General features: G+C 38.0%; 1 pseudogene; it reads left to right on the top strand.

The window, feature by feature from the left end:
• The first annotated feature begins 377 nt into the window (after positions 1-377).
• Positions 378-1944, top strand: LOC101563368 (annotated as a pseudogene).
• Positions 1945-10690: the final 8746 nt, after the last annotated feature.

Genomic DNA, 10690 nt, shown 5'->3' with positions numbered 1-10690 from the left:
TTGTCCCACACCCAGGGCCTCAGTGCATAAAGTCTTTGTTTTCCTTTATGTATTTGGTACAAGGCCTCACTATGCAGCTAGGACTTGTAGTGATTCTCCTGTTTTCAGCTTTCCCAAGACTGGAATTACAGGCATGCACCACCACACCTGGTCTCAGTAGCTATGTCAGAGTGCCCCAGGGATTGAACCCTAGTCCCTGAGTCTGCCTAAGTAGGCACTTTAATCTGCTGAGCTATCTGGCTGGCACCAGTTTTCACTTTTTTTGATAGACTTATAAACATTTTATTGTGTCATTAACTCATAATTCAATCTGATCTCCTAACAATTTGTTCCTTAAAAACAAGACGTATGTTTATCTTTTCCATATAAGTGTAAAGATGCAAATGATGCAGGTATATTTTTCTGTAGTGACAATTCAACTGCACTATCTTTTAACAAGAACTAGATGCAAAGATTTTTATGAGGTTAACAAAATGAAACAGACTTTCTCACAATGGGTTTTACGTGACATCACAGGTATAAAAACCACCACCAAATTAAAGCCAACAAGGGGAAAGGAAAAGACTCACATTAATGTTGTCATCATTGGACACATGGACTCTGATAATTCCACCACCACCAGCCATCTTTTCTACAAATGCAGTGTCATAGACAAAAGGACCACTGAAAAATTTGAGAAGGAGGCTGCTGAGATGGGGAAGGGTTCCTTCAAATATGCCTGGGTCTTAGAAAAGCTGAAAGCTGAGCATTAATGTGATATCACCACTGATACCTCCTTCTGGAATTTTGAGACCAGCAACTATTTTATGACCATCTTTGATGTCCCCTGGACACAGAGACTTTATCAAAAATGTGATTATAGTCACATCCCAGGCTGACTGTGCTGTCCTGATTGTTGCTGCTGGTCTTGGTGAATTCCAAGCTGGTATCTCCAAGAACGGGCAGCCCTGTGAGCATGCCCTTCTGGCTTATACTCTGGGTATGAAACAACTAACTTTTGGTGTTAACAAAATGGATTACACGAAGCCACCCTACAGCCAGAAAAGATATGAGAAAATTGTTAAGGAAGTCAGCACCTACATTAAGAAAATTGGCTACAACCCTGACACCGTAGCTTTTGTGCCAAGTTCTAGTTGGAATGGTGACAACATACTAGGGCCAACTGCTAACTTGCCTTGGTTCAAAAGATGGAAGGTCACTCATAAAGAATGCAGTGTCAGTGGAACCACATTGCTTGAAGCTTTGGATTGTATCCTTCCATCCACTCACCCAACTGACAAATCTTTATGGCTGCCCGTCCAGGATGTCCATGAAATTGGTGGTATTGGCATTGTCCCTGTGGGCTGAGTGGAGGCTGGTGTTCTTAAACCCAGCATGGTGGTCACCTTTGCTCCAGTCAATGTCACAACTGAAGACAAGTATGTTGAAATTCACCATGAAGCTTTGAGTGAAGCTCTTCCTGGGGACAATGTAGGCTTCAACCTCAAGAACATGTCTGCCAAAGATGACTGGAGTAGAATTGTTGCTGGTGACGGCAAAACTGATGCCCGCCGCCACCAATAGAAGCAGCTGTTTACTGCTCAGGTGATTTTCCTGAACCATCCCGGGTAAATCTGTGCTGGCTATGCCCCTGTCCTGGATTGTCACACAGCTCAACTTGCTTGCAAGTTTGCTGATCTGAAAGAAAAGATTAATCATTGGTCTGGTGAGAATCTGGAAGATGAGCCCAAGTTTCTGAAATATGGTGATGCCGCCATTGTTGATGTGGTTCCAGGCACGTCCATGTGTGTCAAGAGCTTCTCTGACTACCCACCTCAAGGTCATTTTGCTGTTCACACTATGAGACAGACAGTTGCTGTGAGTGTCATCAAAGCTGTGGACAAGAAGTCTGCTGGAGCTGGCAAGGTCACCAAGTCTACTCAGAAAGCTCAGCAGACTAAATGAATGCTATCTCCAACACCTGCTACCCCAGGCTTAATCATTGGTAGAAGACGGTCTCAGAACTATTTCTCCCAAACGGCCATTTAAGTTCAATAGTGAAAGACTGGTTAATGATAACAATGCATCATAAGACCTTCAGAAGGAAAAGTGACTATTTTGTGGACCATTTTTTTCTTTGTGTGTGTGTGTGTGTGTGTGTGTGTGTGTGTGTGTGTGTAAGTTTTCAAGTGGTTAATTTTTAAAATCAATACTTTTTAATGGAAACAACTTGATCAAAAATCTATCACAGAATTTTGAGATCCATTAAAACAAAGTTTAATGACAAAAAAAGAAACAGTTGAAGAAGGGGGAAAAGGAAAGAAAGAGAGAAGGAAGGAAGAAAATAAAATGACTTCTAGATTCATAGTTCAAAATATTATTGGTACAATCTTGTAAGGAAATAAGGCAAGGTAGAGCTAACCAACATCTACAGAATATCTGAGTCTATTAGAAAATACACAAAGACATTCCATGAATAAAATATAATTGAGGAGAAATCCGCATTAATTGATTTTGAATGATGAAATGCAGAGGACACAGTATGGTGAAATGCTACATGTGAAATTAAAAGTAGCGCTGTCACAAGCTTTGACAGAATATATTCTGATAAACCTTTTCATGTAAATACACACAGACATTCATGTCTGGAAGATTAATGTTTTTCTCCTTGAGGGTTTATTTAACTTACTAAAAATTGATGTTCATTGTCATGTAAGTTAACAAAGCAGTCTATTCATTAACAAGTTTTAAATTCTATTTTATCTGTTCCTATATTTTATAGACCTGTTTAATAAAAATAATGGTGTGTAATCTTGGAAGTCACTAACCATTTCAGTATGAGTGAAAATAAGTCTGCCTGGGGTAAGAGCTAAGGGAGACTGAGCCTTGGACAGGTACATTTCTTCCAGGTGAGATTCTAGGAAGGAAATTTTAACCTCTAGTGCAGAAGAGAGGCAACTCAGCCTATACATCACATGATGGTTTTGTAGAAGAGGTTTGTGTCAGGGACATTCCCTTGTGAGAAAAACCTTAAGAAATACCAGCAGTCTTCAGTGATGTCTGTAAAAACCACCATGCAACTAGCTTGCATTTAACTTCTCTTCAAACTTGGATATTAGTCATTCAGTGTTTTATCCTTCTCCCCTTTTATTCCATGTAGAATATTTAGAATATGAGAATAAAATACAAAAATATAGTCTTCCATTTTTTCATCATTAATTAGCTCTACGGGCCTGAATATTCATTAAGTTCTTAGGTCTTGGGGTGTATATTTAGTAATTTTCATCATTTGCTATTACAGGTAATTTATTCTTCATTATAATCATGTGAGCTAGAACATATGGAACATGTTTAGATATAAGGAACGTGTATGAAATCACCAGTCAGGGCTTGTGACTCTGGGTAGAGGGTATTTGTGAATAATTTGAAGTCAGTTTGTGTCTTTTTACCACTGCTGAATAAAGATTTGTATAACATTATCCATGTAGAGAGTGAGAGGTGATGAGGCAAGCTTTAGACTACCCCACCTTTTTTGTTCTTGCTCCTTTTGCTGTTCTGCTGCCTTGAACTGTTGCTCCTGTGCCACACCATGCTGCCTTGGAGCCAGCTGATTATGGACTGAAACCTCCACAAACTGTGAGCTAACTAAACCTTTCCTCCCTTCATTTTCTATGTTGGATATTTTTTCTTGGAAAAGATAGAAAAGTAACCAAGACAGCCTTCTAGGAAATTTATAAATGTAGTCACTGTTTACAAATAAAATATTTTAGAAATTAAAGTGTTAAAAAATTAGACGAAATTATTTTGAAGATTCAAAAGGATCATATTTCATTAACAGAAAATCAGAGAATTGTAAAGAGATCACATTTTCAGCCAGAGCCTTGAAGAGTTACAACGATTGCAGCACAGTTACTGTAACTGCTGTGGGGAGAGTGTGCATAATGAGAGACTTCGTTTTTCTTTCCATAATTTTATTGATAAACAAATAGCAATGAGACAGTTTCAAATCAAATTGGTAGGACAGTTTCAATAATTAACACATTGCATACATTTCTCCCAGTGGTTAATTGCTGTACAAGATGCGGACATGATATCGTATCTACAAACACCATTAGAGCAAATCACTCTATTCATTAAGAGAATGTAACTATATATCTATCCTAACCAATTTGAATACACAGATACAAAATGGAAATTCATCTGTATCCCCTTCTTTGTTAAGTTCTGTTATTTGAATATTATAGGTATGTTAACTCAGCAAAATATTCTAAAAGAGTTCAGTAGTCCATAATAGTATTGGGTCTTCCACTTCACTGGCAATGTTAGAAATTGTTGACCTGAGTCCCACATAGCTCAACATAACAGCTTGGCTTTACTTCTTATATTTTGTTTTTATACTTTTCTGCTGGGTGGTTAAGACCAAGGTAAAGCAGGACCTATGCAACAAGAGTTGTAGCTTTTTGGTCTGATAAGGTCAGTGGAATCCCCTCAGAATTTATCCTGAGATCCTGTACCTCAGATTATTTGTCAGTGACAGTCATGTGGATGAGTCACGGCTATTGCTTGGCCAATGGGCTCTCTGTGAAAGCCTGAGAGACTGTTTTCTCTCCATGTGACTCTCCTTAGGCACACTCTACATTATCAATCACTTTCCTCTTTGGCCCCATAATCTCTTGATCAGAAAATTTGGGACACTGCCGAGTTACATGATGTTACAGTACAAGTTCTCATATGTCCTGAGTCTTAATTGACCTTGAAAGGCTAGGGCCAAAATATTGGCTTTCCTTGCAGCCCTCCTTTTCATCTAATTTCGGTCTGCAAACTTAGGTTGTTAACCATCCAGAAGACAAGCTTATTGTTATTACCATACAACCTAGGCTGTTAAGCTTAACCTCACTATCTGTCTGCATATCAAACATCTTAGGAGAGACTTCTTAGACAGAGAATAGTTTAAGCAACATAGAGGACCAGAGGAAGTAACATGCATATTTTAAAAGTGGCATGTCTCACAGCTTACTACTGTTTAGAAAGTGTGCAATTTGTTTTGTAGAACGAAGTTTGCAGATGAGTTGATATCATGCCACAGAGAAGCTTAAATGACATATTGGCTTATTTAAATACTTCTGGGCCCAGAGCTTTGCACTGAGTGAGTCAAGAGAAGGTCCAAAGATTTGCATTTCTAAAAAGTTGACAGAGGATGTTCACACTGCTGGTCCAGAAGAGGAGTTGGAAAACCACTGAGATAGTGAAAAATAATCTACAAATAATTTCTGAGCAAGGAAGTGACTAGATCATTTTCATGCTGCATAAAGTCCAAAATGTATTCTGATAGTTCAGGGAAATGACAATTATGGTACTTTAGGGGATTAGTAATACTAATGAAAGAGTGGATATAAATTCTAACGGTAGGAATGAAAATAGAAAAATAAAATCAAATATTCAGAAGTTTCCAGGTTTATCCATGTTGCAGCCTACTTCAACTCTCCTCTAGTCCCCCAGAAAACTGTGGTAAGTGAAAAATTATGATAATTCCATAAAAGCAAATTATAAAACCATATTTGAACTATTGTATACAAGTCATTTTAAAAATCATGTCAGGATGGAAAATGGTAAGAAATAGTAGAAATGGATGGAACTAGAAAGTGTCATGTAAAGTGAAATTAGCAAGGCACAGAAAACTAAATATTGATTTTTTTCTTTTGTATAAAATTCCATACATACAGGCACACTTGAAGAGAGGAAGGCAGAGGTGAACTTTTGGAGACAGGGGAGGGGAGCAGTGGGAGGGAGAGGAACATAATGGGATTGAAACTGAGCAAGATGTGTTCAATGCATGAACTAACTTCTCAAAACAAAACCTACCTAAGGCCAATGAAATAGCTCAGCAGATTAAGGTACCTGCAAGCAGGCACAAAGGCTGTGGTTTCAATCCCCGGGCCTGACATGCCAGTACCACCCCTGAGGGGTGCTGAGATGGAAATTAAGGCTAGGCGTGGTGGTGCACACCTGTAATCCCAGCTCTTGGGAGGCTATAAATAGGCAGATCACTAGAAGTCTGATCTAGTAGTGAGATGCTGAACACCCTGTAGACTCTTCCTTGAAATACAAAAAAAACCTACCTAATTTTATGTGATAGTAATATGCACTAACAGAATATAATAAAATTATATCTATATCTATCTATCTATCTATCTATCTATCTATCTATCTATCTATATGGAGAAAGAGAGAGAGAGAGAGAGAGGAGAGCTAGACACAGAGACAGAGACAGAAAAAAATATTAGTCCATAATAAATCTAAACACTTTAAATTACAGCATCCGTAGAGCTCATATGAAAGAAAAACAGACACTCAGATTTCTGAAAGTCCAGTGACTGACAGGGCTCAGTCCTAGGTGCCAGGAACCTATCTTTTCAAAGTGATGGATTGTGAATTCTAAAGGGTACTTTTATTTTTTTTCTTACATCCAATGAATAAATTAATATACAAGTGTAAGATTTCATCTACTGAGATATGGCCACAATAAAATGACCAGAAGACAAAGCAACACCAGTGACACAGGAATAATGCCTTCAAAGAGGAACCAGGCAATTGACTACAGCCTCTGGATACAGTCTCTGAGGTCAGAGGTAGGCAGACTTTATAATTGAGAATTTACATTACAAGGTTAGGGTTTGAGGCTCAAGATCAAAATGAGATGTGCATTATCCAATTTGTATGCACAGGTAGATTTCCGCTCTTCAGTGTTTATGATTAGGTGAACAAGTTCAGTGAGAGAAAAGTAATTTAGTGATATTAACTAGAATAACAAGCAGGATGAAGTAGGAAGGAGACTAGGTGGGAAAATTGATGCTAGGAACACAGCATATTAAATTTAACTTACTGTTTGCCTTTTTCAGAAGAGGTAGAGAAGAAGTGATACATGTCCTGTGATATTCAATGAGCAAGGTCTTGCCACATCACTGGAAATATATATTTTTGAAACTGTTTATTGTAACAATTGTCCATATATATATATATATATATATATTTAATTTAGGAGGAGACACAGATTCCAAACTCTCTGGTGTGCTGGTTTCAGAGTTACAGTGTGACAAGGACATTCTGAAAAACAGAATCAAGAAGCCAAGAAGTCCATCTCAAGCTGGATTTTTTGTGATCAACAGAAAGAAATGTGGATGAAGAGGTCAAGGGCTGTATAAATCCTGGGATTAGATTTTAAAGGGAACACAAGACAGAGCCCAGCTGAAAAAGAGACAAGGGAGTTGGTAGTTACTGTGATACTCCGAATCATGTGCCAAGCATTGGGAGAACGGAAACAGAACAGGGAAATGTAATCCTGTTGTGTCTATTCTGAAAGCTTGGATGTATAAATCTTTGCAAGGTATTTTGGTGAAATACAATATAAAGCCCTAATCATATGTAATTCCAGTCCTATGTTCAAGGAGAAGTTTAGCTATCCCTATCTCTGAAGACTTGTATCTGATTTCATGGTTGGTTTCTGTAAAAAAAAAAAAAAAAAAGTCCAAAATCCAAGAGTAAACCTAGAGAACAAGAAAGATCTATACTAGATTTTAGTCTCACAAAAGTAGTATTCACAGATGGCCAAACCATCTTGCTTAGTTCAGCAAATTAATTAGTACACAATTTTGTGCCACATATTGTACTAGATACTAGACCTTCTGTGTAAATGTACACAGTGCAGGAGATGGAATGTCAGATACATAGTAGCAGTTGTGCTAAATGCTATGCAAAAAAAGTCTTGGTAAAAATGTTAAGGAGAAAATGGAATGTGAAGGGTACAACACATACTGGGAAAAGGAGTGAACTTATTCAATAGGCAAGAGTAACTAAGTTGAGGGGGACAGGAGAAGGGGTGAGGGAAAGAGATTGATCCATATATGTAAGCAGGATGGTTGGGACAACTGTACTGTGCATTTCTGCTGGCCTATGGAAAGGAACAGATAATACTTAATTTGTTTCTTCCCCATTTTTCAGTTGTTTCTCTTTTCCTCTTCTTAATTTCTTGTATGATTCTTTCTTTTTCTCTTCTTCCAATTTTGCATGCATATTTCTGGTAATATGAATAACTGGTTGGAAGACAACACTATACATTTCAACAAATACTGTGAAATTGATATTACTTTGTTAATGGAATTCTGTATCACTTGTAATTTTTCTGTTTTAATACTATTTTGTACTCTCTTTATAAATAAAAATATATAACGAAATAATATTTTTATATAATTTGTTATATAAATGTATAACAAAATGATGAAAAAAATAGTAAAATAGGACCTAGGTTTGGAAGTATGTCAGTCACTTTTCTGTTGCTGATAAGTTAAAGTCACCAAATAAGTAAGATATTTTAAATGAAGTTTATTTGGCGCATGGTTCTAAAGGTGCAAGGTGGAGGGCTGAAGCATGTACAGGCCTCTTGAGATTGCTTTCCCTCTTCTTACAAGGACACCAGATTTCAATAAGAAGGACTCTACCATTACAACGTGATCTCATCCTTATCACTGCCCGGTGGCCCTATCTCTACACACCATAGTCAGATTAATTTCCTACGGTGGAAATTACATTTTGATCCAAGAAACCCTAGGGACATGTTCAACCCCCATCTATACCACAGCAGGAAACCACAAGATCCATGGAAAACAATCCTTTTTTAAAAAAATGTATTTGGTACAGGTTCTCTCTATGTACCTCAGACTCACAGTGACCCTCCTGATTTCAGCCTCCCCAGCAGTGGGATTACAGGCCTGTGCCACCACACCTGGACTCAGTGGCCAGCTCAGCACACCCGGGAGCAGGGCCAACATGGCATGTGCTGCAGAGGCTTGAACCCCGGTCCCTGAGCTTGCCCAAACATGTGTTTCATCTGTTGAGCTACCTCACCATCTGTCCAGCTCTATAATGTGTATTCTTATAGGATGAACAGCCATTGACTAGGTAAATGTAGAGACCAAATTCATTCTGAATGGGAGAAATATAGAAAAGTTCTAAAGTAAAAAGTACCTGAGGTACCTAAGGAACTGAATGAAAATTGCTGTAGCTACACTCTTTAGCTAGAAGTATGGAGTGGAGAAAGGTGGTAAAATGAGAGGCAGAGGATGACAAGGGACTGGAGAGAAAGTGAAGCGTGTGAGTGCACAAGTGTGTGCACTGATGGGTATGCGTGGGACAGGGTTTCTAAAAGAAGGCAGGCAGAAGCTCACATTTATAATTATTGCAATAAATGTTATTAATTTTAATTATAACCTCAAATGATGGCACTCTCATGACTCATACAGATTATAACAGGAATGGCATTAAAACTGGTCACATGCTTCTGATATTTGTTTTGACAGTAGAATTTACTCACAGTCCTATGACGGAATGCAATTCTTTGAGACCTGGAAATTAGCTGAGTAAGCATGACATGCTTTGTGTTTTGCAATTGAAGCAAGGCCTTGCATGTCATTGTCAAGTGCAATCATAAAGAGCTTGTGTACATAGCCCATGTACTGCTTCGTTTGCTGTAATCATGGACGTCTGTGATGGAGATAGACTGTCTCTTAATAATTAAGACTCCCTGAATAATTAAGATAAGTAGAATCCTCTTCTGAGAGGTGTAAGAAGTTATGATTAAGGTACCAAGAGAGTTTTTCATGTAAAGCACTGATGAAATTTGATTATCCTTTCATTCTGAGGTACTTGCTTTGCACAGAGGATGCCTGTCATCTGATACTTGGCTGTCAGGTGATCACCCAAAGAGAAGGAATGCTGTGCATGGCAACGTTAGGAGAGTAAGATGTGGCCATCCAGATACCACAAGTTAGCTGCCCCATCTTCACCTGTATTCTCAGGTTCAGAAAAGGTTAGACCTTATGCAATGGCTGGACACATGCATTTCTCCACGTGTTTCAAACTTAGATGCAAGTTAATGTTCCTTATAGTCTTCCTAGTAGGTGCTAAGTTTTGTCTCACTGTCCGTAAATGAATTACTTGTCCATTCCTCACTTATTTATAACTGTAGAGAAGGGGATAATTTGAAAAATATTAACAAAGTATCAACTCACTATTAATGAAATCCTTAAAAGTAAGATCTAACAGGCCTGGGAGGAACTACAATGAGGAGTTGTGTTGGTGCAAGCAATTATTTAAAGCATATGGCATTGCAAAAAGAAGCAACAATAAATGAGCCCTGATTTTACCTCAAACAAAAAGCTTCTCCAGAGTAAAAGAAACAGTCAGCTGAAGGAAAAGACAATCTTTATGCAGGAGAAAACACTTGGAAACCATGTACCCGATAAGGGTTAATCTCAAAGAAATTTAAGAAATGTCTATAATTCTACTGTGAATGAAAACTTGTATACTAAATTCAAAATATACATACTGAAGAAGTTAGTAGACATTTCTCCAGAGAAGACATGCAAATGGCTAAAAGTATAGGAAGGGAAACTCAACACTAACAATCGCTACCATCAGAGATGTGTAAGTCCAAAACAGGCTGAGGTATCCTCACAATCATCAGGATAACAGTCATATAAAGCAACAAAATGTAAATGGTGTCAACAGGTGAAAGACTGGAACTCTTGCACATAACCTGCTAATGGGCATGCAACATGGTGAAGGCACTATGAAAAAATATATAGAAATTCTATAAAATCTATACATGCCACTTCTGGATATTTAAACAAGAATGTCAAAATCAGGACCTTGAAGA

This window comes from Octodon degus, unplaced genomic scaffold (genome assembly GCF_000260255.1).
Source record: "Octodon degus isolate 3935 unplaced genomic scaffold, OctDeg1.0 scaffold00209, whole genome shotgun sequence".
NCBI lineage: Eukaryota > Metazoa > Chordata > Mammalia > Rodentia > Octodontidae > Octodon > Octodon degus.
This window is presented reverse-complemented; position numbering and strand designations above follow the sequence as displayed.